General features: G+C 41.9%; 1 protein-coding gene and 1 long non-coding RNA gene across 2 annotated transcripts in view; one reads left to right on the top strand and one right to left on the bottom strand.

The window, feature by feature from the left end:
• FUT8 (fucosyltransferase 8) overlaps nucleotides 1-10,652 on the bottom strand; it is a 122,963-nt gene extending 112,311 nt beyond the window's left edge. The window contains exons 1-2 of the mRNA XM_058161855.1: nucleotides 10,256-10,652; nucleotides 7,859-7,956 (exon numbers count right to left, since the gene is read on the bottom strand). The gene's annotated coding sequence lies outside the window, so the exon portion shown is untranslated. The remainder of the gene's footprint in view (nucleotides 1-7,858; nucleotides 7,957-10,255) is intronic.
• Nucleotides 10,653-10,763: 111 nt separating this feature from the next.
• The window catches only part of LOC131187498 (uncharacterized), a 53,923-nt gene continuing 37,521 nt past the window's right edge, over nucleotides 10,764-27,165 (top strand). Inside the window, exon 1 of the long non-coding RNA XR_009152563.1 lies at nucleotides 10,764-10,972. This is a non-coding gene — a long non-coding RNA (uncharacterized LOC131187498). The remainder of the gene's footprint in view (nucleotides 10,973-27,165) is intronic.

Raw genomic sequence — 27,165 nt, 5'->3', positions numbered from 1 at the left:
CAATTGTCCCACCAGAGGCAAGAATACTCTAGACCACTGCTACACAACACTAAAAGATGCCTATCGGTCTTTACCACGTGCAGCTGTAGGACACTCTGATCATTGCATGATTCACCTTGTACCTGCTTACAGGCAAAGACTTAAAGCCATAAAACCAATAATTAAATCAGTGAAAACCTGGACGGAGGAATCAGAATTAAAGCTACAGGCATGTTTTGACTGCACTGATTGGAATATTTTTAAAGATACCTCTGCAGACCTGGATGAACTCACAGATACTGTAACATCATATGTCAGCTTCTGTGAAGACCTATGTGTACCGACAAGGAACTTGCGAATACACAGTAACAACAAACCTTGGTTTACACCTAAACTTAAGCAGCTACGACATTCCAAAGAGGAAGCCTACAGAAAAGGTGATAAAATGCTGTACAATCAGGCCAGAAATGCACTAACAAGGAGATAAGAGCAGCAAAAAGAAGCTACTCTGAAAAGCTAAAGAATCAATTTTCAGCAAATGAACCAGCAAACATGTGGAAAACTCTTAAAAATATCACCGGCTATGGCAAACCTCCTTCCCAGGCTGAAGGTAATCAACAACTGGCAGATGACCTGAATGAGTTTTACTGCAGGTTTGAAAGGAAACTACAGCCACCTATCTCCACAACCCCCATCTCAGACACACCAACAACAGCCAAGCCTCCTACAACTGACCCCATTTCATTGGGTTCACAACCCCTAGTGATCACAGAAAAGGAAGTGCAGGACCTATTTCACAGACAAAAGCCAGGAAAAGCTCCAGGCCCAGACAAGATAACTCCTTCTTGCTTAAAAGTCTGTGCTGACCAATTGGCCCCATCTTCACCCATATTTTCAATAAATCACTAGAGATGTGCTATGTTCCTTCTTGCTTCAAACGCCTACCATCATCCCAGTGCCAAGAAGCCCACCATCAAGGAACTGAATGACTACAGACCAGTTGCTCTAACATCTGTAGTCATGAAAACCTTTGAAAGGCTAGTGCTTTCCTACCTGAAAACCATCACGAATCCGCTCTTAGACCCTTGCAATTTGCATACCGAGCAAATAGATCAACAGATGATGCTGTTAATATGGCTCTGCACTACATCCTACAACATCTTGAGTCTCCAAAGACCTATGCAAGGGTCCTTTTGTAGACTTTAGTTCAGCATTCAATACCATCATTCCAGACATTCTTCTAACTAAGCTAAACCAGCTACAGGTACCGGAACAGACTTGTAAGTGGATCACAAGCTTCCTAACAAACAGGAAGCAGCAGGTGAAGCTAAGCAAGATCACATCAAATACCTGTACAATTAGCACAGGGGCCCCCAAGGCTGTGTGCTCTCCCACTTCTCTTCTCTCTGTATACCAATGACTGCATCTCCAATGATCCATCTGTTAAGCTACTGAAGTTCGCAGATGACACAACAGTGATTGGTCTCATTCGAGACAATGACGAATCCGATATAGACGAGAGGTCGAACGACTAGCCTTGTGGTGCAACCAAAACAATCTGGAACTGAACACACTCAAAACCGTAGAAATGGTGGTAGACTTTAGGAAAACCCTTCCATACTTCCACCTCTCACAATACTTGACAACACAGTATCAACAGTAGAAACCTTCAAATTTCTGGGTTCTATCATATCGCAAGATCTCAAATGGACAGCTAACATCAAAACATCATTAAAAAGGACAACAAAGAATGTTCTTTCTCGCCAACTCAGTAAGCTCAAACTGCCCAAGGAGCTGCTGATCCAATTCTACAGAGGAATTATTGAGTCTGTCATTTGCACCTCTATAACTGTCTGGTTCGGTTCTGCAACCCAACAAGAAAAACACAGACTTCAGAGGATAATTAGAACTGCAGAAAAAATAATTGCTACCAACCTGCCTTCCATTGAGGACCTGTATACTGCACGAAGCAAGAAGAGGGCCGTGAAAATATTTGCAGATCCTCGCATCCTGGACATAAACTGTTTCAACTCCTACCCTCAAAACGACGCTATAGAGCACTGCACACCAGAACAACTAGACACAAGAACAGTTTTTTCCCGAAGGCCATCACTCTGCTAAACAAATAATTCCCTCAACACTGTCAGACTATTTACTGAATCTGCACTACTATTAATCGTTTCATAGTTCCCATCACCAATCTCTTTCCACTTATGACTGTATGACTATAACTTGTTGCTGGCAATCCTTATGATTTATATTGATATATTGATCATCAATTGTGTTATAAATGTTGTACCTTGATGAACGTATCTTTTCTTTTATGTACACTGAGAGCATATGCACCAAGACAAATTCCTTGTGTGTCCAATCACACTTGGCCAATAAAAATTCTATTCTATTCTATTCTATTAAGGCTGGATTACTTCCATGTGTGGAGCACACTGAAAATAAGATTGTTTAACCATAAGGACTGTGCAGCACTTTGGATTTAAAGGCAAAGCAGTACTCCAGACCATGTAGATATATTCTCATAATACCTACAATTACATATTTTTTAAAAGACTTGTTATCCCATCTTTATTACTTTATAAACAACTCAAAGTGGAGAACATATATACTACTACTTCCTCTCCTATTTTCCCTAAAACATTATAAGGTGAGGTGAGCTCAGTGGTGGGTTCTAAAAATTTTTACTACTGGAACTGTGGGTGCGGCTAGGTGGGGGGGGCATGACTGAGTCGGTGTGGCCAACTTGAAATCACTCACGCACTCAGTCACATGACACCCACCACCAAGCGACGCCCACCAAAATGGTGGCGAAAATTTTTGGGACAATTTGACACTTTTTTTTGATACTCCAGCCCCATATATCCAGGTCGGACGTGGTGGGGTGGCGGTGGTCGTCTCAGCTTTCCCTCCATTGCCCTTCCTGGCCGAAAACCACCCATTCTTGCCTCTGATGGGCCTTCCCATGGTTGCAGCCAGAGCATCCGACTCCTGTTGGCGTGCTGAGCCAGGCCGTCTGGGTCCTGTCTACGAGATTAGCGTGCAGGAGAAAGGCTTCCCTCTGGACCTTAGCGGCGGTTTCACTGAGGACACGCCTAGGCTCCCAGTCAAGAGGGTGACCCTGTTTCCGTGGCCTGCCAGCCATGGCTTTTCAGCCAGGAAGGGCAACGGAGGGAAAGCACGAAGCAGCTTCCTTCTCGCTGGCCAACCAGAGAACGTTTTAGCATTGTTGTTGCTGAGCTCCTATGCCGCACGATCATTGAAGCCTTTTTTTTTATTTTATTAAAGCATTTTTTTACTACCTATTCACAATAGTTAAAAAAAAATGTTTTTAAAAGGTAAAAAAAAGGCTGTGGCGCATGATCGTCAGAACCTTTTTTTTACAGGGGTGGGAGGGTCCGTTTTTGCTCCCAGCAGGCTTTCCTGAAGCCTGCTAAGCCAAAATCCCGGGGGGGGGGGAGAATGGGGGGGGCGTTTTTGAGAGGAAGAGAATGATATAAAGAAAGAGACAAAGAGAAAGAGAGAGAGAGAAAGAAAGAAAGAAAGAAAGAAAGAAAGAAAGAAAGAAAGAAAGAAAGAAAGAAAGAAAGAGAAAGAAAGGAGGGAGGGAGGGAGGGAGGGAGGGAGGGAGGGAGGGAGGGAGGGAAAGAAGGAAGGAAGGAAGGAAAGAAAGAAAAAGGAGAGGAAGGAAGGACTACAAACCTGCATTAGACGTAGCTTCAGGGCTGGAAGCGACCTGGAAGTCATCTAGTCACCAATTGGTGGTCCGTGAACCTCTGGTGGTCCGTGAGAAAATTTTGGTGGTCCACAGAAAAATTATTTGTATTTTTTATATTGCACTAAATCAGGGGTCCTCAAACTATGGCCCCTGGGCCGGATACGTGCAATGAACATTTGTGTTGCTACAGAGAGTCTCCCCCTTCGGGGTCTTTTTATGTGGGCCAGTGGGGGTGGGGAGAAATTCTGACTTGGGGTCTGTTTTAGCCTCCTGATGCAAGGCTTTGGGTAAAGGCTGGAGGGAAGTGCCACTGGTGGCTAAGAGCCAGAGAGCCTTGTTCCAGTGGGACTGCATCATGGCCTGGAACTGGCTGACCATCTCAGCCCGCTCAGCCTCCAGGTGCCGGTACCTGGCCTTGCACTCCAGCAGATCTTCCCTCTGCTTGGAAAGCCTGTGCTCATAGTCCTCAGTGAGGTGCTTCTGCTGAGCCTCCTTTTTGGTCTGATCCAATTTGAACTGAGCCAGCTGTTTTGCCAACTCTTTCTCATGGTGGCTGCTTACTCCAACAACTGCTTCCTGTTGGGGCCCTAAGGAGCCCGGGCAGGCAGGCGAGGAGGGGCTTGGAGAGGAGGGGCAAGGAGCCCCTTGACATGAGTGACATCGAATTGGCCACGCCCACCAAGTCACATGACTACCTAGCCATGACCACCCAGCTGGTCATTCAGCAGATCATATTAGTGGTCCGCGGGAATTAAAATTATAAATCTAGTGGTCCCTGAGGTCCAAAAGTTTGACTCCTGATCTAGTCCAATCCTGCTCCAGCAGGACATTGTTAGTAAATTTCTGTCTTTTGAACCCCCAGTCACATAGCCACGCACACACAGTCACATCACCCCACCAAGACATGCTCACCACTGCTGTACCTCATAATCACTTTTCAAAAACCAAGATAACAGTATAATAAATATTATATCTCTTTAAAAGAACAGTTAACTAAATTAAGCAAATCATTAATACAGTGCAAATATACACTATGCAAAATCAATAATCTGTCTTTTAATAAACAGCTATAAGGAATGTTAAGACCAAAGCCCAATTATATTCAAGAAGCTAGCTGAATGAAAATGCACAGGTACAGTATATGTGGTACCTTGCTCAATAGTAGCAACTGTGAGAGAGATCTTGGAGTCCTAGTGAACAATCACTTAAATACGGGCCAGCAGTGTGCTGCAGCTGCCAAAAAAGCCAACAGAGTTCTAGGCTGCATAAACAGAGGGATAGAATCAAGATCACATGAAGTGTTAATACCATTTATAATGCCTTGGTAAGGCCACACTTGGAATACTACATTCCGTTTTGGTCGCCACAATGTAAAAAAGTTGTTGAGACTCTATAAAGAATGCAGAGAAGAGCAACAAAGATGATATGGAGACTGGAGGCTAAAACATATGAAGAATGGTTGCTGGAACTGGGTATGTCTAGTCTGATGAAACGAAGGACTAGGGGTGGCACGATAGCAGTGTTCCAATATCTCAGGGGCTGCCACAAAGAAGAGGGAGTCAAGCTATTCTCCAAAGCACCTGAAGGTAGGACAAGAAGCAATGGGTGAAACTAATCAAGCAATGGGTGAAACTTGGAACTAAGGAGAAATTTCCTGACAGTTAGAACAATTACTCAGTGGAACAACTTGCCTCAAGAAGTTGAAAATGCTCCGGGTGCGCTTCAAGGTTTTGGTGACCACCTTTAAAGCGCTCCATGGCATAGGGCCGGGTTATCTACGGGACCGCCTACTGCGACCAGATACCTCTCACCGACCCGTGCGCTCTCACAGAGAGGGACTCCTCAGGGTGCCGTCAGCTAGGCAGTGTGCCTGGCGACGCCCAGGGAAGGGCCTTCTGTGGGGGCTCCCGCCTCTGAACGAGCTCCCCCAGGACTCCGTCAACTTCCGGACCTTGAACCTTCCGTCATGAGCTCAAGACACACTTATTCATCTGTGCAGGACTGGCTTAGATTTTAAATTTACAGGGGTTTTAAATTGATTTTAATATTTATATTTTTATTTTAATAATAGGGCATTGGAATAAGTTTTTTAAAGATTATTTTAATTTTGTATATTGATGTTTTATATGCCTGTGAACCGCCCTGAGTCCTTTGGGAGATAGGGCGGTATATAAATTTAAATAATAAATAAATAAAATAAATAAATAAATAAATAAATAAACACTGGAATTTTTTAAGAAGAGATTCAATAACAATTTGTCTGAAGTGATATAGGGTATCCTACCTAAGCAGGACCAGAAGACCTCCAAGGTCCCTTCCAACTCTGTTATTCTATTCTATTCTAAAATTGAAATAAAACGAGTAATGAGCAATATTAGCCCAGAACTAAAGTTTGGCTTCTCTTTAAGAACCTACTTCTGCATTTTCCAACATGCCAACAGATAACCCTGTTCTCAGAACAAACTTAACCATGTGAGATAGTCAGAAAACTAACTTAATCAAGCAATTCTAATAGCTAACCATTAAAGGTAAAGGTAAAGGTTCCATTCGCACATACGTGCTAGTCATTCCCGCGTCCCTACAGCTAACCATTAGGGAGAAATTTTAATTTATAACAGTTCCGGTGGTTGGGACAAAATTGATTCTCACATTCAAGTGTGCTCTCCAAACAAGTATCCCTCCGAATTTGAGATGAAGTCATAGAAATTGTCTCTTCAAATTTGAGATAAAACCATAGGGGGAAAAATTACAAAAAATATCTTTTATTAGGAATGTTATCACTTTTTTACTCCCCTCTCCAACCCATGAGGGGAAATTAAAAAAGGAGCATACAGGAATGGAAGTATATAAGCCCCCTCCATGCCCCTAGATTCTATATTACATTGATGCTGATCCTAATCACACCATCATAAATCATTACATTTCCTCCAAAGAGGAATAAAAGTTAACAGAAGGGTTGACAGTGATATTTTGCCAACCTCGCTTGTGGCATCTGGAAGAATTTTTTAAAATGGCTGCTTTCTAACCCATTGCATCCTTGGAAATCAGATATAGAGATGAGGCAATTAAACTAGGAAGTGGTTTAAATTGTATGTTCAATAAAAAGTAAAATTCACTGTAGTCAAGAATCTGAGTCGATTTTGATCATATAGCCTAAGTTCATGTTATCAGGTTATAAAAGTCTTCTTAATAAAAAATAGCTTTAAAGTGAGAACTTCTGAAAACAAAATTGATAATCATGATGTAGTATATAACATATATATGATGCCCATTGGAACAGGATGGGGTAATGAATTCAATGAAATGAATAAATAAAAAGGATTGAGTTCTGAAATATCCAGACTGATCAAACTTGTTATGAATCATGCAATACACTATATGCAAACTCTTTATTTAATAATGAACTTATTGTAATGGGCACTAAATGCAATAATATCAATATTACTATTATAAGTTGCATAGGATTTCCCCATCAAACATTTTTATAACAATATAACACAATCATAAAGCTAGAAACAAACTCCAGTTTTAAAGATAGAAGCATAAATTTGAATTTTCTTTTGCTTTGGCACTAGCTCCCCCTCCAGACCAACTTAACACTGTAATTACTTTTGCTCATTATAAATACCACAGTAGCCACAAATCCACATTTTTTTCAAATTTTGGGATGATTTCAGTCTCAAAAAATAATATATTTCTTTAAAAAGAAGATCATTTATATTATCCTTATCTCTAAAACACTGGAATGTACTCTGACACTCATATGTTTGTTCTAACAGTAAACAACTTGCTTTCAAACTGGAGAAACACCTGCTACATTCAATTGTATGTACATTAATAAGCTGCCCTGTAATCTTATCCCATTCTTATACCATCATGGGGTACTTTGATCAGTTTATAACATTTTTTTTGACAGCCTAAGTGGCTATTGACCAATGTTAATAAAAACCCATCACTTTATATATATTTTACTTTGTAGCTCAAACAACAGTCTCTTAAAATAAATACTGTAAGAATTTATTATACAGTATTTTATATTGAACTTGAAATAAAACTTCATCTTACTCTAGTTTAGAAGACTCAAGGGAATGGATGGCATAAATATTCAAAACAAATACATTAAATCTGCAGTCCTATACTGTACACACTTACCTTGACATACAGTAAATTCCAGAGAAATCAATGAAAATTACGTCTGAAAGAGGGAAAGGAGGTTTTCCTTTGGCATTACAGTATTCAAGTATATATATCTGCAGAATTCAAATATGAAGTTAAATAGATTTAAGCATGCATAAACAAAACTGTTATTCAAAGTTAAACCACATCATATACTAAATTAATGGATAACAGTTTCTTCTTATAAAGTTCTAAGATCTCTTTTATCAGCAACTATAGACATGATCTGCAACTATCTACTTCTCATAAATTTAAAATATTGTGTTATTTTTATAATCAATATAAATTTGGAAAGACATGGTAATAGCCTTGAAGGAATATTCTTTCAAGATTAATTGCCTTCCTTTCTTATACATAGAAGCTGCTGAAGTCTGAATAATAATAATAAGGGGCCTCTGTGGCTCAGACTGCTAATGCAGTCTGTTATTAACAGCAGCTGCTTGCAATTACTGCAGGTTCTAGTCCCACCAGGCCCAAGGTTGACTCAGCCTTCCATCCTTTATAAGGTAGGTAAAATGAGGACCCAGATTGTTGGGGGCAATAAGTTGACTTTGTATATAAATATACAAATAGGATGAAGACTATTGCTAACATAGTATAAGCCGCCCTGAGTCTTCGGAGAAGGGCAGGATATAAATGCAAATAAAAAAATTTATATATATATAAATTTTAATATATATATATATTAAATATATATATATTTATTTATATATATATATATTTATTTATTTATATATTTATAATATATAAATATATATATATTAAAAAAACATGGATATATAAGATAAAATTATTAATTTATAAAAGAAATACTAGTAATTGTTATTAACATTAAACAATTTAAATTAAATATATTCCCAAACCAAATCTTACTAATATTAATATAAACAGAATTCTAAACATTCACAACCTGCTCCTCAGACATATGGTATCACTTTGTTTTAGATAATTCCACTAAGAACCACTCCCAAACTATCAATTGCCAAGTTTTGCATGTAAATATTTGCAGACTTAAGGCCCAAAGTGAATTACAGAAAGTATACAGTTTCATATTTACTCCTGAAGTGCTGTGTTCAGATCAGTAGACAATAGTGGTTTTGAAAACTTTTCTAGTCAGTGGCCCTAAAAAAGATTTGGCCTTGTAACCTAATACTTATTATTCTTCCGATATTTTCATGGCACGATTCCCTCCATTGCAAACAACAACAACCACCAAAAACCCCTAGTCTTACGTTTAAAATACATAGCAGCAGGTTTTATTGAAAATCAATTCAGTGCGTTAAGAGATTCACTTTGCAGATAGCACAATTTAAACTCAAAGTATTAGACAGTAAAAGATATCCAAAGACAAACAAACGTAATTACACGAAGCACAAAAAAAGCACCTTGTTAAGAATTAGAACGCTGAATAACACAGGATACATCGACAATTAAATCTCCATGGATATTGACGAACTCAACGTGGTTTCTTAATAGGAATCACGGAAAAAGAAAATCCCGGCATCCGATCAGACCCCCTTATCCCCTTATGTCCTTTTGAACGGTATACATTTCGCTTTCGCTAACCCCCAGGTACATTTCCCGACTTAGGGTTTCCCCCTCTCTCTCTCTTTCCACCCACCCGCCCCCCAGGGACGCGGGAGAGAGAAGAAATCAGAAAAAGGGGCAAGAACCACTGCTTTTCTTTTTAAGGCACTTTTTCGCCACATCCCCGGCCTCCCTTCCCATCCCTCCGCCGCGAGCACTGCCTTCCTCCAAACACGCACCCGCAACCGGCAGCCGATGGTTTCCGCGTTTTCCCCCCCCCCCTTTTTTTTTTTTTTTGCAGAGCTCGACGCGACTCTCCCGGGCGCCTCCTGTACGGATTGATGGCTTGAAGACTTGGGCTCCCGCCCGGTCTTTTCCTCTGTGGCACCCGCTTCCTCCTGAAGCTCGGTGCAGCCGCTTTCCGGGATTCCGCGCCCACATAGCAACCGCAGCGAGTCATCTCATCTACCTACCTACCTTCCTTATCTCTCTCTGGCCTCAAGCGCCTTCCTTGCCTTCTCAAGGGAGTCCAGGCCCTGGCTGGGCTGATAACCCTCCTTCCTCCTCCCTGAGAACCCTGTCCCGGGAGAGCTCGGCAGCCTTGGCGGAGCCTGCACATCCCCTCTCCTACCCTGCCTTTCGCTGACAAGAGACAACACCTCCTCCCCACACACACACACACGCGCGCCGGCGGCTTGAATAACCGCTGTTTCTACGCCAGGCCCACCACGAAGAACCGGGTCGAAGGGACCGTAAGCCGCCTCAGCTTCAAGGGGAGCATCCTCTCAAGTTTCAGAAATCTTCCCCCCTCCCCACTTCGGAGCCCTCACAACGGCCTCGCCTTACCTAAATCCGCGTCGGCAACCTGGCTTTTTGGGTCCCCCCCGCGCCGGCCAAAGCTCCCGCAGTGCCGGGGTCTCCGATGGAGGAGAAGCGGGGAGGCGGCGCGCGAGGGGAGAATGCGATGGAAGCGGGGGAGGGAGTAAGGGAGAGGTGTGGGGGGGGGAACCGAGAAGACGGAAGCAGGAACCCACCGCCGCTTAAAAAGGAGCCGCCAGAAGACTGGAGCCGGGGCGAGACGTTGACAGAACGCGGGGAGGGGGGGGTGTTGAGAGAGAAACGGCGCGCGCAGACGCGCTCTCCCCGCGCGGCCGAAAGCCTGGCCGATAGGGAAGGAAGTAATCCGAGCTAAGGAACTGTAAAGAAACGAGGGCGCGCGCGAGATGGGAAGGGACGCGAAGGCCCTGGCGCCCGTTGCCTCCAAAAGAGAATAGACCCGAGGGGGGCGTGGACTAGATGCGCGTGATGGGAGGAAAGCGGCCAATGAGAGAAGGGTAGTCTAAAATCTCTATGCGGGAGGAACGTTAGCTTCGCGGCGGCCAAGGAGGCAGCAGCGAAAAAAAGGGGGGAAAAGCGTTGGCAGCACGCATGCGTGTTATAACCCCCGACGTCGCTGCTGGTTTCCCCAGGGGTGCCTGCAACAGCTGGAGGCAACACGTGCGTTCTTGCAAGTGAGCAAAGAGGGCGGGGATCGTGCACCGAACTGGAAGGGACTAGTAGGAAGTGAGTTGTCCGGTTTTCCCCCTCCCCACCCCGCTCTCCGGGCGGCCGTGAGTTGTGTCTGATGCCCTTTGAACGAGGGTTATCTAACCCCCTTCTAAAACTGGCCAGGTTGGCAGCGTATTGCGATGGTAACGTCTTGAGTTTAATACAGGGTTTCTCAGCTTTGGCAACTTTTAAGACGGGTGGACTTAAACTCCCAGAATTAATGAGATCGATATATGCCGTGCTTTCTCAGTGGATCTCAATACAGTGGCAGATTAATCGGGAGTGGTCAGTTTTTCACGGAATCTGGTCCTAACCGTTCAGAACTAGTTAATCATAACAGCAGCACTTGGAATTGCACTTGGGTTAGAATGAAAGTCAGTTGCGGATGTTTCAGCTGAAATCGTGCTACACTCTCTAAATAACCCCTTTAACAATATTTCTTTATTTGTTAAATTTCTTGACCGCTGCCACTCCCTTGACTCTCCATCATTTGCAGCAATGGGCTTCTGTATATGCCACATTGCAGAACGGGTGACTTGTTAGTAAATACTGTGTCATTTCCTCTCCAACGGCCAATCCATGCGATTCAAATCACATGCTTATTTTTTGCAATACATTTTGTCTGTATTCTATTAAAATACCATCTTTGTTATATCCTTCCTTGTTTTTCCTACCCTCACTACTGCAGTCTTCTGACCTGAAGTGTCCAATCCCAGCATATCTTAATTTCTTGATTCCTAAGATATTAGTGCTTGCTTACTACCAAGATGTCAGTCACTGTGTTGAGCTTTTCTCTGTTCATGGTTCTTACCATGTTCCATGTTCCCACTATTGTTCTGTCCCTGCATGACAAGATCAACAATTAAACATCCCAAAGGCTTTAATGTTACTGCATTGTAAACATCATTAGTATTCTAAAAGATCCTCAACTTTTTCTCAGTAGTATGTTGATTGGCATCAAGGCACCAAGCTGGAAAGCGGGGGACCATGAGTTCTAGTCCTGCCTTAGCTATGAAAGCCAGCTGGTAACTTTGGGCCACTTACTCTGTCTCAGTCCAACTCACCTCACTGATCTGTTGTTGTGTGGAAAATAGGAGGAGAAAGGATATGCTCACCACTTTGAATTATTTGTAAAAATAAAGTGGAATATAAATAAATAAATGCCATTCACTTTATCTTACCTATCCATCTGGTCCCAACTACTCAATTGTCTGCAGAGTTGACAAAGTTATAAAAATAGACAACCATGTAATGTTGGTTTCTTTAATATTTTTCAATCTATAAGTTGTGCTAGTTCCATATCAGAGAATTTTATGCAATTTGGACACATTTTTCCTATTAATACACATTATAGATTAATGTTTGCTTAATAGTTGTATTTCTTGTTGTGCTGTTTTTCATTGTTTATTATTCTAGATCTTCTGTTCATGAACTTTTCTTCCTTTTATTGTTGTAAATCACCTAAAGTAGCCCCAGAGTGAGATAGCAGACAAATAAATTTAACAAATAAATACATTAAATAAATACTTGTGCTAATTTTGTTTTTTCTTTTTCCATGAACATGCTGGATGCATTTTAAAAACCTTTAAAGCATAAACAGTGAAGGTTAACTGCATTATAGCTTACATTTATTAAGGAAATGCAAATTTGGGAAGCTCGTATGAGAAAAAAAAATTCTCTCATCCTACTCCATCTGTAATGGAATGCAGACATGACCTTGGGGAAAGGGAGGCAAAGATGCTACCCAGGAAACAATCAGATAAAGAGAGGCAGGAGCCTTAATGGCTTAAGGGTCAGAGAAAGAAATGTAGGGAAAACCCTGCCTAATGGATCAAGCAGTTAAATGTGGCAACAGGAAGTTGCACTTTCTCACTTGCAACTTTCTAAAAGTGGCAGCAGGAAGTTGTACTTTTTCAATTTCAAGTTTCCATTAATGTAACTTTAAAATTAAAGTAGAATAAGTTTGTTTTGTCAATTTTGTCTGATTTACCTGGGGGGGCTGAGATCACCTGAAATTCCACCAAAATATAATTTATGCCAAACTCCGACCAGTCTACCATACCTTGGGGGAGGGCGGAACTGGAGAGTATGGTGGCAAGAACAACCAGGCGGGCATGCCGGGGGGTGACAAGGTTTCTGGCTGGGATGGCGTCAGCTCCGGGTGCAGCAAGCCCATTTAGTGCCATGTTCCAGATTACCGCCCGCACGGAAACTGGCCAAATTATTTATCACCCATGTCTCTCATATCCACGGGGTGCTCTGGCAGATAATATCGGATCGGGGGGTGCAGTTTATGGCAAAGTTCTGGCAGGAGTTCATCCAGATGATCGGCTTATCTCAGGGCCTTAGTTCAGCCTTCCACCCGAGTACCAATGGGGCATCTGAGCAGACTAATGCCATGGTAGAGTGGTACCTCAGATGTTATGTCACCTACCAGGAGACCAACTGGGCAGAGCTCCTGCCGTTTGCAGAGGTAGCATATATCAATGTGGTGCATAGTAGCACCGGGTTTACCCTATTCTGGGTGGTCAGTGGGTTAGACTTTGTGCCTATTCCTGAGTACCCGCAGGAACCTCTCTCCCCTTGCTGGCCCAATGAGTGGATGAGCACCATACAAGGAGTATGGAGTGCTGTGAAAACAGCACTAACAAAAGCAGCCGAATCATACAAAGCCCAAGCAGGCAAAAAACGGGTCCCTCACAAGCCATTTCAGGTGGGAGAAAAAGTGTATCTCTCAACCAAATACCTTCAGTTGAAAATACTCTGCAAGAAACTGGGTCCAAAGTTTCTTGGCCCTTTTCCCATAGTGAAGGTAATAAATCCAGTCACAGTGCAGTTGAAACTGCCTCACCTTTTGGGATGAGTTCACCTGGTGTTCCATAGCAGTTTGCTAAAGCCAGTAGAGGACTCCCACATCAGGCCCCTTCCCCATCCCCTGGGGACCCATTGGCAGTGATCAAAATGAAATCGATCAAGTACTAGATTCTCGAATCCATAGGGATAGAATACAATACCTGGTCCAGTGGAGAGGGTACCCCTCTACAGAGGCCTCCTAGGTGACAGAGAAGGACATGCAGGCCTCCCAACTAATCCAAAAGTTCCACAAAACCTATCCCCACAAACCAGGGGAGGGATGGAATCCAGGCACCCAGGGACAAATGACCATGCCATACATATATATGTGTGTGTGTGTGTGTGTTTTCTGAGGTTTTCGCGGGTGTTTGTATGTAGGTCTTTGGTTATTCAGGTTTTCTCCCACGTAAAATTGGAAGTGTCTTGGCGACGTTTCGACGAAGTCTCATTCGTCATCTTCAGGCTTCAGCTTCGTGCTTCTGGGAGCAATGTGTGATTGCAGCTGTTTCTTCCTTTTTAACTGCTAGTGGGGGTTTGAACTGATTGGGTGGGAGCTTGGCTGTGCTCTGATTGGATGGGGTTTTTTTGTGCTCTGATTGGATGGGGGTGTGTCCTGTTTGGGTGGGGGCTTGGTTGTGCTCAGATTAGTCTGAGTTGCAGGGGGATTTGAGCTGGTGAGCTGCATTGCTGTTGTTTGGCTTCGTGTTCATGGTTGTGCTACATCTTCATAGTGGGTGTCTGTCTGCTGTATGTATGGGTTGGAGGGGTTTGAAATGGCTAATGTTGCAGCTGCGGTCTGGCTTCTGGTCCTTGGTCGTGTTTCCTGATCAGTGTGGGTTTGGGTCTGCTTTCTGGGTGGATGTGTGGTGGTGACATCCTGTGTGGACCTCGTGAGTGTGGGTCTGGTGTCATTCCTCGTGTTAGGGACTCGTTTGTCAATAAGGGCGGGTTTCCAAATGGCTGGTAGGCGGGAGGTATCATCTCGTTTGTTCATGCTGTGTGGGCGTTTTTCTATCTCGATGGCTTCTCTGATTATTCTGTTGTTAAAGTGTTCAGTTTTGGCGATAGTTCTGGTCTTTTTAAAGTCAGTATCGTGTCCTGTGGCTTTAAGGTGTTGGACCAGGGAAGAAGTTGGTTCCTCTTTTTTGACTGAGTTCTTGTGTTCTTCAATGCGTGCACTTATTCTTCTGTTGGTTTGTCCGATGTATGTGGTGGGGCAGGCGGTGCATGGGATTTCATATACTCCTAGATTTTCTAACTCAATTTTGTCTTTGGGGTTTCTTAGGATGGTGGATATTTTTTGGTTGTGCAGAATGCTGTCTTGATGTTGTGTTTGTGGAGGATCTTGCTGATTCTGTCTGTGGTGCCTTCTGGGAGCAAGGTTTCAGCTTCTTTGCTCCCAGAAGCACGAAGCTGAAGCCTGAAGATGACAAATAAGACATATATATATATATATATATATATATATATATATATATATATATATATATATATATATATATATACATACACACACACACACACATATACATGTTTACTGTCTTCCTGGTAGGGGGAGCTGCCTGTCAAACCCGACCAGTTTGCCATACCTGGGGGAGGGGAGAATTGTAGAGTGCGACAGCAGGAAGAGCTGTGCCGGCGTGCCATGCGACAGCCTGGGCAGCAACAAAAGTTTCCAGCTAGGACGGCGTTGGCTCCAGGTGCAATATGAAGCGGGAGGCAATGGCAGCATTATTGTTGTGTCTGCGCCCCCCGAGCTGGGCCCCCTGCCAGAAAGTGACTTGGAAAGTGTGGGGGAAGGGCCTTCAGGACTTACCTCTGGAGCACTGGCTCCTCTGGCTCAGCTCCAGGAGCCAGAGGCAGGCCAGGTGGAGGAGATAACGAGGCCTCTGTCCCTTGACTCTCCCCCCCCAGGCCACGCCTCCAGACCCGGCTGATGGCAATCAGGCCTGGCTAGATCCCAGGTTTCAGAGATCGAGAGGCAGCTACAACAAAGGAAGGGGTGGGGCAGGCCTAGAGAATGCTGAGTCACGGAGCCACACCCCACAGAGTATAAAAGCAGCCCCAGCTGCTCTTCTGCTCCGTGACGAGCAAAAATTGAGCTGAACTATTTGACTCGTGGAGAAGTGAGCTGAACTCTTTGACTTGTGGAGAATTGAGCTGAACATTCGGCCTGGATTGCTGACTTCCTGGTTGCCTGGCAACCCCAAGATAAGGGAGACTTTGGCAGGCAAAGATTCCCTGCCAGGACTGATAGCAACCATGAACTCAATTACTGGCTCGTTTAGCCAGCTCATGTGGCTGAGGCTGGGAGGGGACAGAATAATTATCACCTGCTCAGATGACTGCTGGCCTTCCAGGACCCAACTGGCCGGCACCGGATGTAATAGTGTGTGGAACAGATGTGGTCTACAGGCCATGGTACGGAGGCCGGTGTGGCCTGGGCACCAGATGATGGGCCGAGGTGCCTGCTGTAACAGAACTGGATGCCAATGCCAGATGGTGGTTGAGTGGGTGGGGCTAAGGGAGCGTGGTCCTGCCTATAAACAGGACTGGGAGGTGGTAGTTCCCAGCGCTGACTTTGCAATGGACTGCTATGTACTCAATTTGTGCCAAGGCTCAGGCCTGATTAAACCTTTATTCAACGGTTCCAGAACATGTTTGCTTCTTTGTTCATCAGGCCTGTGGATTTGGACAAAGGAGAATTTATACAGTATATCTTCTGTATGACTGAAAACACAAAAATAATACTGCCCTATCTTCAATATTTTGCAGGATTTTATCTATTTTGGATAAATTCCAGAATTTTGGAAGCAGAAAATTAAGGACCACTTTCACCAGCCCTCCTCCCACTCTGAAATTAGCTTGCTGTAAATGGGATTGTCTTGCTGATGCCTTGGTTTTGAACTGTCTTCTCAGGGTGGTTTGTGTCATCTCTACTTTATAGTCTGTTTGGCAACAACCAACTTGTTCTTCGTTTGGTTTTTATTTCCCTGGGCATGTTGCCATCGTAACTACCCTGTTTCCCTGAAAATAAGACCTCCCTGGATAATAAGCCCAATTGGGCTTTTGAGTGCATGCACTAAAATAAGCCACCCCCAAAAATAAGCCCTCCGCGAAAACTAAGCGCATGCACAATCGGTCCCGCCATCTCCTTAGGTTAGGGTTAGGGAGACAGAGGTGGAAATCAGGTAAGATGGCAAGAGGAGCCCTGTCTTGCTCCACACGCCCTAAAATAATACCTCCCCTGAAAATAAGGCTAAGCACTTATTTTGGGGTTCAGAAAAATATAAGACAGGGTCTTATTTTTGGGGAAACACGGTAGGTTTTATCCTACTGATATTTTGCTATTTTTGTTTGTTCTAAATTGGTTTAAAACTTTTTCTAGTTCTGGGTTTTATTAACAGAAAGACAGAAATAATGAAAGGTGTTTCTACTATTAATAGAATAGAAACTGATTAGTTCTAATGAAATACTTTACAGGTTGATTTTGCATGACTTTTCTTATGCATCAATATATGTGTCTAACAGTCATCTTCTAAACAAATTGTTCAGACAATTTGAACCAAAGTAAACAAATGGAACCAGGTGACAGCTGTAATACCAACATTACAGGACAATTTCCTGAGTCTTGGAAATCTATTCTCTCTGATTTTTCACTGTGAGTTGCCACTTTTAATTTCTTGCCTATTCATGGCTCAGTCCATAAAGTACAAAGGTATCCTATTATTCAGCCATCAGATATCTCCTGAATGGCACCAAGTCATTTTGTGATAGATCAGAAAGAAATATAAAAGTTTGCCTTCTGCGCTGATTTTAAAGCTACTTCTGTGTTTCAGAAATTCCAGGGAAAAAATGCTCATGATGTTTGAGGCACTGTGTATTATTGTAAAACCAAACAGACAAATATATAAGACATGGAAATGAACAAGGATAATCTTAGCTGCAGGAATCACATCCTGCAATTACAGTAAAGGTTCTATGGTGAAATTGTCTCACCCAAGGGAAGTGCATTTACCTTTAGTTACTATTTATTTTCCCAATGTAAAACCAAGTGATTAAATCAATGTCAAGGAACCAAAGACTGCTTTAAGAGAATAATCAGGTTGTTTGGAAAATATGTTTTGTTATTCCTTCATAATGTATGTATGGGTATCTGCAAGGGAGAGAATTCTATGAAAGGCTAAAATTCACTATGTAAAATATTTGTCATAAAGCTATTATTAAGTATGTGAGTTATGTGTAACCCCAAAAAGTAATTCATTATGGAGCTATTGTATATTACCAATATATCAATTAATCTGTAAACTAATGATGAGCTTATTGGAGCCAATGTTAAAATTCAACACTTTCTATTTACTCATCATTTTGTTCAAACTTACAGAGTTTGCAAAACATATAATTAAATCCTTACTGTATAACAGATTTCTCCTACCATTTCCACAGATTTTTCCTACCATTTCCACAGGTGAAAATAGTGTACTGAATGAATCTTCCATTTTATTGTATGAATATGTTTGCTCTGAGAATTGTTAGGGCTGGATTATCACCTGCAATATGGTATGAGCCAAGTCAGGAACATGAACAATAGATTGAATTATCCAGGCTAAGAAAAAAATTGACCAAAGGATAAGATTCTAACCTATTACCCCAAAGTTACACAAAGGTATGGAATGACTATGCCTGATGTCCTGAAACTCTTTGTAGGATAGGCTACTTAGCCAATGGCTACGTTGATTAAGAATAAATTTTAAAATGTGTGCTTTCCCCCCACCCCTTCTGGTACCAATGGATGCATTGTACGACAACTGTAGCTAAGAAAGTCGTGCCATTGATTCAAATAAGATTATTTATTTAAAAGTTACAGGATATGTCACTTTCCTGTGCTCTTGGTGGTCTGCTCATGACTCTGGTTTCACTATTGATAAAGTCTATAGGCTTCAGAACTATTTCTCTTCTGGCATCAATTTTATTTAGCTTCAGACATCTACCTATCAATTTGCTTGTTAAACATTGAAACAAGGAAGATTCTAGTTAAGTCAACAGCTTTATCTGATTTACTTTTCTATTATTTTACTTCTTTTGGCTTAACTATAATTTTATTGTTCTGTATCTTGTATATTTTAAGTTAAACTATTTTAACTGGGTTGTTGTGTCTGGGTTGACACAAAGGCCATTATATTACATATAAAATTCCAAGAGGCTAATAAAATGACCATTAAGGCCCATTTCGAGAAGGATGAAAGAAGGAATATTTTTCATAAAAGCAACTTGGTATCCAACATGATAAGAAATTAAGAATACTAGAGTTATAGTCAGGTATAGACACATCTAAAAACTTTTAAAGCCACCACATATTTCTTTGGGATTGTATAGGAAAACATGGATATGCTTTTAAGAGTTGTAAACAGGTGCTAGATTTGTGTCTCTGCTCTGAAACACCTTTTGGCACAGAATGTGAAATGCTACATTTTCTTTAAAAAAAAAAGTGATTGAAGTTACTTTTTTTTTTTTGCTAAAATTGTTCACCCCTAATTATGAAAAGTGAAATTGAGAAGGGGAATCTGCTCATCTCCCATTATTATTAGACTGCGCATCCCTTCATTAAAATAAAGCATCCCTGACAATTGATTATGCTGTCTGGGGCTGATACCGTAGGTATTGTAGCCCTGCAGTACAATACCCATAAGCCCATAGATACAAACTAAAGGATCTAGTCTTACCTGAAATGGTTCTAGATGTGTGAAAATTTGGTATAGGCAACAGTCAAAAGCAGCAGTTATCCATTATATGCTTTTTTTGTTTTGTTTTTTTAAAGAAACATTAATTTTATGACTCCAGTTAGGGAAATTTAGATAATAACAGCAGGATGCTTAAAACTTTTTATTACCATGTGTTTTTGTATGCAACTCTGTTCTCCTATTTCAGATGTCACTGTGGTGCCTACTTTGAATGCTTATGTCTACATGAAGAGGAAGCATAGTGTTGATAGCTAGGATGGATGCCAAGAGAAATCACTGGAATCTATGCTATCTAAAACTGTTTTGTAAATGCTTGCGCATTCAGGAGAAAACTAGTCTTCATAACTATATCTCTGTATAAAGATAACTGTATCTCTGCCAAAATTGCCCTTGTTATACCTCCTTAATCTTCTTTGGCGTGTGTTAATTTCTCTGTGTTTACATTTACATCAGGAGCTGGCAACCATTTTGGCAAAACATGCTGGAAGTGAAGTTCAAAATATATGAAGGAGCTACCCTAGTGTTGACTACTGTAAATAGCAGAAACTCTTCCTTGCCATGCTTTGGAGAATTGTTGAGATAAAAAGAGACAAAATTGTGCATAATATTACAACGGCAAGGCCCCAGACTGATTATATGTAATAGCCAGGTCTACAAGAATGATAAATATTGGACCCAAATTCTGTACCAAGTACAGCCACAAGAAGGGCAGGAAGAATGCTTATCATAATATAATAATAAACATGTACTGTCAGTATCACTGTATCATAAGGTAGACAAAGAATATACAGCAGTACTACAATAGTGCAATTAAAAATAAATAATTAGGCAATTACTGTACATGGTATAGAAAATGCAACAATTGGATAAATTGGGGGATTCATAAAAGAATAGACTGGCAATTTTCCTTACTACAAAGTAGTCACTGCCAATTGGTAAAAAGCTCAAACAGCAGGCAACCTGTATTGATTCTTCTGACAAAAAAGATTAATCCTGCATGTTCAGAACTGCAACCGCCAATTTGTAACATACTAGGCAGGACGGTGGATCCTTGATTTCTAATACCAGTAGGCCTCAGCTTATGGTCAAAATTGGGACCAGCGTTTCTGTTGCTAAGCAAAGAGGTTGTTAAGTGAATCCTCCCTGGGGTTTTTTTTGCCTTGGCTATTAAGCAAATCAGATTCTTAAGTGAATCCAGTTTCCTGCCATGGTCTTAGCTCATCGGAAGCTGGCTGGGAAGGTCACCGGTGGTGAACCTGGGACATTGTAACCATCAATTAAATCAATTAAATGTTGTACCTTGATGAACGTATCTTTTCTTTTATGTACACTGAGAGCATATGCACCAAGATTGTGTGTCCAATCACACTTGGCCAATAAAAATTCTATTCTATTCTATTCTATTCTATTCTATCATAAATGCATGTGAGTTGCCATGCACCCAAATTCTGATCACGTTACCATTGAGATACTGCAACAGTTGTAAGTGTGAGGACTGGTCATAAGTCACTTTTTTCAATGCCGTTAAAATTTTAACATTTGCTGAAGGAATGGTTGTAAGTCAATGACTACCTGTACAATGTTTTATCAACGTATGTAATAAGGAACTGTTGCATGTTTGATCGCTGTCAGTAGAAAATATATTCTCCTCCATGTGACACTCTGAAGAACCATTGAAGACTCTATGAGATATGCTAGCATATGAAATAAAAGCAACAAAAACAACGAGTAGGAATACTGTGTACTGATGAAGCATAGTATCACTAAGTAATTATGAAGAGAAGGATAAATAAAAGATACTGAGAAGGCCAAGTTCACATGAGCTCTGCATCAGATTATTGAGCAATCACTTGTAGCCAGGGTGTGGTTTCAAGAGCTGAAAGTACAGAATGGTATATTGGCATTCCTCTGAGTTACAACCCAAGGGTATGGCTGTGACTGGAAACTCATCGTTCTTTATCATTCAGAGTCATCATTCTTAATATTTCATTACCCAAACAAAGAAACAAAATGACTACGGAAAGGCAAAAAAGCAGTGGGGAACTGAAGTGAATCCCAACTTCCTACCATCTTCCCCATTGAGTTTCCTTGCAGGACACACAGAGCATTCAAAGCATTCCTTCTTTCCTTCCTCCCTTTCTTTCTCTCTCCCTCTCTCCTTCTACTTCTGCATGCCTGTCCTAGGATTCCTTCTTCCCTAGAATTCTCTTATTTATTTTGCATGTGGAAAGCTTGCAGGGGAAAAATCAGTGAGTAAGAGCAGGAAGTTACAAATTTAAGGTCAATGGCTGCTGCTTGGTGGAACAGGAAGTGAGGGGATACTTGAGAGATGCAAGGGTTAGGAAGGGTGTGTATGGGTGCACTAGAAATGCTGCATGGGTCAGGGAGGGCACAAGGGTAGGTGGCTTAGGTTAGGAAGGGTATCCAGGGGCACAAGAGAGGTGCTGCATGGGCCAGGGAGGTCATAGAGGGGGACAGTGGAGGTCAAGAAGGTACCTAAGGGTCATGGGGGAAGTGACACAGGATATGTGGGATACATAGGGGGAAATGCAGGTAAAGAGTGCATGAGGTCACAGATGATAGGTTCCTCATCAGTCAGGAATGGGACATGAGAGACATAAGGTGGTTGGAAAGAGTGAATGGGGGGGGTGCTTCAGAGTGTGCAAGAGGTGCCACCCAGGGTCAGTGATTGTCACAAAGGGTGCATCAGGTGTGCAAGAGGTGCTATGCAAGAAGACAAAGGTGGTGTGGTGTGGTGCAGGTCATTGGGGGTGCCCAGGAGGTGCTGGAAAGGCACACAAGTAGCGCAGTTTGGGGAAGACTTGTAGCGGGGTGGCATGGGCCAAGATGGATGCATGGGGGTTCCTTTCCTTTCGTGTCCTCCCTTCCTTTCCCTTTCTAGCAGGCAGGTAAGTGAGGGCAAGGGATTGGGAGATTGCCTGGGAAACTATCCCAGAACATTAAAAATGAAGATCATATAATCACGGCAGCAGCACAGCTATAGTCAGTAGCACTAAAGTAGGCACAACTTCCCAAAATTTCATTCCCTTGGGAGTCAAGGATCCCAGGTTTTGAACACATTCTGAAAATTATCCCATTTGAGACACCTTGGTTCAAAAACGGTTGCTCTATGAGACACTGTTTCACCCAGTTAAAGATAATGAAAACAAACATTGAGTAATATGTAAATTAACTGATTCTCCTAAACTGGTATCAGACTGGTATGTACTAGTACTCTTAACAGTTTATTTTAGTCATGAAGTTTTGAGAGTTCAATCCCACGATTCCGAGAGAATTAGTTTGGGAAAGTTCGGATAATCCCATCTAATTTAGCAAGAAAAAAATAGTCTTACGGAAGTTTGCATTGTTATTAACAGACCATGGCACAACCATTGCTGTCTGTGATGCCTACCAGCCAGGAACACACATGCAAACAATCTTGGCTCCAGTCCTGGCCTCAAGAACTTGAGTTGGTTCGTCATCTAAACCCTTTCCACCGATTTCTTAAAATTGTGATGATATGGTTCACTTCTACACACAGAGAGATTGTAGAGACTCTTACTGTAGAGAGTGTTTCTCTATTCACTGAAAATGTGAATGCTGAATCACACAAAGCACTGTAGCCCTTAAGCATTCAAATTCTGATGATACTTCAGCCATTCAGGGTCAGCCCAAAAGATGGCACTTTAGGCAAAGAATACCTTTGGTATTCTCAGAGCTTTTATGAATAGATAAAGAGTAGTTTACAAATAGTGCATTTATAATTGCATAAATAGCTCATTTCATTACTGCAGACCAGTGGTGGGTTTCAAATTTTTTTACTACCGGTTCTGTGGGTGTGGCTTAGTGGGCATGGCATGGCTCGGTGGACATGGCAGGGGAAGGATACTGTAAAATCTCCATTTCCTCCCCAATCCAGAGGAAGGTTACTGCAAAATCCCCATTCCCTCCCAATCGGTTGGGACTGAGGAGGCAGAGAATAGATGGAGGCGGGGCCAGTCAGAATTTTTACTACCAGTTCTCCAAATTACTCAAAATTTCCACTACCAGTTCTCCAGAACTGGTCAGAACCTGCTGAAACCCACCTCTGCTGCAGACTATGCATGTATGTTGTGGCCCTTTCACACAAGACAATAAAAGGACATAGCATTCTGATCACTATATATCTTTCAGGCCATACAGCATTTGCTGTATGTAGGTACTGTAGGTATGTAGGTACTGAAATTTTTTTTATTATTATTCCTTGAGTCACCTGCCCCTTGATACAGCCTCTAGCAATGAGGTCATAAAAAGACTTTCCTGTTATCTTGACAAGGAGAATAGTGAGACCAACTTCTTTTAGTGCATGGTTATTACCATTCCTTGATCGGACAGAAGATTCCAGAATTGACATCCAGAATCCAGTAGCCATTTTACCTAGCTCTGGTGGCACAGTGGTCAGAATGCAGTATTGCAGGTTAATTCTGCTGACTGCCGACCGGCAGCATTTCAGCAGTTCAATCCTGACCGGCTCAAGGTTAATTCAACCTTCCATCCTTCTGAGGTTGGTAAAATGAGGAGCCAAATTGTTGGGAGAAATATGCTCACTCTATAACCGTGATGGCGAACCTATGGCATATGTGCCATAGGTGGCACGCAGTCCCCTCTCTGTGGGCAAGCAAGCCATCGCCCCAGTTCAGCTTCACCATGCATGCAAACGTGCCAGCCAGCTGGTCATCAGGTCTCTGCCTTGCATGTGTGGTGGTGGGTCACGTGCGGGGGGGGCGCGTGTGCATGCACAGGGGGTGCGTGCACATACATGGGGTGGGGCATGTGCGGGGGCCACAGGTGCATGCACGGGGCATACACGTATTGCATTTTGGGGGTTCGGGCACGCCCGTGCTTTGGGCACTCGGTCCAGAAAAGGTTAGCCATCACTGCTCTATAAACTGGTTAGAGGGGGCTGTAAACAGTGGTGGGATTCAGCCAGTTCGCACCACTTCAGGAGAACCGGTTGTTAACTTTCTGAGCAGTCTGACAAACTGGTTGTTGGAAGAAATTATTCGGGTAGAGAACCGCTTGTTAAATTACTTGAATCCCACCACTGCCTGTAAAGCACTGTGAAGCGGTATATAAGTCTAAGTGCTATTGCTATTGCTGTTTGTTCTGATTGTTGCTCATCTACAGTATTCTCTGATTACAGTTTCAGCTGAACAATAAGCAGCAGTTTTCAAAAGGAGTTCTACATGAGTGCATTTTCAAGCAGCAGCGTGATGACAGATGAAATTAAACACATTGCCCATGAATGTAAAAAAAAATAATTAAACCTAATTTGCAAAGTTGTCAGAATTCTGCTCCCAGTCTGTGCAGATGATACAAAAGCAACAATGTCTGATTGCAGAACAAGAGATAATAATTCTGAAGTGCCTCCTTCTTTTGGAACTACTTCTAAGCCATTTCCTCTACTAAAACACACTTGTTACATAACCATGGTTGGAATACTTAAATATAATCATTTCAGACAAAAAGCTTTCATGTATTCCTAGTCTGCTACAATTAGTGTTACTCTAATGGAGCCTGTACCGGCCAGGCACCATCCTGTTAAATTGGAAATATAATTCTTAGAATCTCACATCTAAAGGGCTCCAAGTTGATGAGACCTTCTATGATGAAACCATTTTATATGAACTTTGAAAATATCTGTGGTTTAAATTTTGTCCGGTTTTGCTTATGCATGACCCAAGTGGAAATTTTTATAATAATAAGCACAAGAGTCTTTTGCGCATGAGCAAAAAGGTGTATATGGTTGTCTTTTTTATTCTTTATACCAACCTGCTGTAACAGACTGCAAGACAGTGATGAGTTCAAAATCATCCGGAGGTTTCATGGGTGGAACAAGATGAAATCATGGTTTTTCTATTCTTGTAAGAACTCTATCCTAGCAATTGCATTATAATATACTAATCTATCACAATAGATGTGCAAATATCACATGCATATTTTGGGAGTAATGTTAATTTCTTTTTTTTCTGTCAAAACAAAGGAATTTAAACTATTTCCATATATTAAACCACTGCAAACTCTGTCTATTCTATTTATATCTCCTGTTTCCTTGAAAATTTGAGAACAAGGTTGTGTACATATTTATTACACTAAGTGATTCATAATCCTTGATGAGAACTGATGAATATGAAGCTAATCAGTTACTTCACTCTAGGAGTGACATTTGCAAGCTGTAAGGGTGTGGTATAATCAAGCAAACCAATTTAACACATAAACTTGTTGGGTGGATCTAAAATTACTGCAAACTATTGTGGCACTTTTTTCCTTTCACTTTTGCATTATTCTGCACTAATAAAGGATAATATAGCTGATAAAAGATGTACTACTTTTGTTATTTGGTTGATTGGGATTGTTCAGTTACAGTAGAAGGTACTGTTAAGACAATGTTTGGTCTGTATATTGGGTCTTGATGGCTTTGGCCATTTCCCCCTGCTGTTCCAGTTGAGTGAAGGGCAACAACAATATTCTTTCTTAGAATCATGGGGGAGGGGGAGAAAAGAGAAGGTTTTAAGCTCTGGACATCCACATTGTTTTGAAACTACCATGCAAATATCTTTCCTGCCTATTTCCAAATCCCAGGAGGGTACAGAAATCTCTCTGAGTCAGTCGGTATTCCTTCTTTAGCTGATCAAATAACAAATAACAATAACAACAACAGAGTTGGAAGGGACCTTGGAGGCCTTCTAGTCCAACCTCCTGCCCAGGCAGGAAACCCTACACCATCTCAGACAGATGGTTATCCAACATTTTCTTAAAAATTTCCAGTGTTGGAGCATGCACAACTTCTGCAGGCAAGTTGTTCCACTGATTAATTGTTCTAACTGTCAGGAAATTTCTCCTTAGTTCTAGGTTGCTTCTCTCCTTGATTAGTTTCACCCACTGCTTCTTGTCCTACCCTCAGGTGCATTGGAGAATAGTTTGACTCCCTCTTCTTTGTGGCAACCCCTGAGATATTGGAACACTGCTATCATGTCTCCCCTAGTCCTTCTTTTCATTAAACTAGGCATACCGAGTTCCTGCAACCGTTTTTCATATGTTTTAGCCTCCAGTCCCCTAATCATCTTTGTTGCTCTTCTCTGCACTCTTTCTAAGTCTCAACATCCTTTTTACATCGTGGCAACCAAAACTGAATGCAATATTCCAAGTGTGGCCTTACCAAGGCATTATAAAGTGGTATTAACACTTCATGTGATCTTGATTCTATCCCTCTGTTTATGCAGCCCAGAACTGTGTTGGCTTTTTTGCCAGCTGCTGCACACTGCTGGCTCATATCTAAATGGTTGTCCACTAGGACTCCAAGATCCCTCTCATAGTTACTGCTATTGAGCAAGGTACCACATATGAGGTACCTGTGCATTTTGTTGTTTTGGCCTAAATGTAGAACCTTACTTTTTTCACTGTTGAATTTCATTTTGTTAGATAGCACCCAATGTTCAAGTCTGTCAAGATCTTTCTGTATCTTGAGGCTATCTTCTGGAGTGTTGGCTATTCCTGCCAGCTTGGTGTCATCTGCAAATTTGATGAGTTCCCCATCTATCCCCTTGTCCAAGTCATTGATGAAGATGTAACATT

The sequence above is a fragment of the Ahaetulla prasina genome, chromosome 1 (assembly GCF_028640845.1).
Source record: "Ahaetulla prasina isolate Xishuangbanna chromosome 1, ASM2864084v1, whole genome shotgun sequence".
In the NCBI taxonomy this organism is placed as follows: domain Eukaryota; kingdom Metazoa; phylum Chordata; class Lepidosauria; order Squamata; family Colubridae; genus Ahaetulla; species Ahaetulla prasina.
The sequence above is the reverse complement of the archived record's forward strand: the minus strand, read 5'-3'. Positions and strand labels throughout refer to the sequence as shown.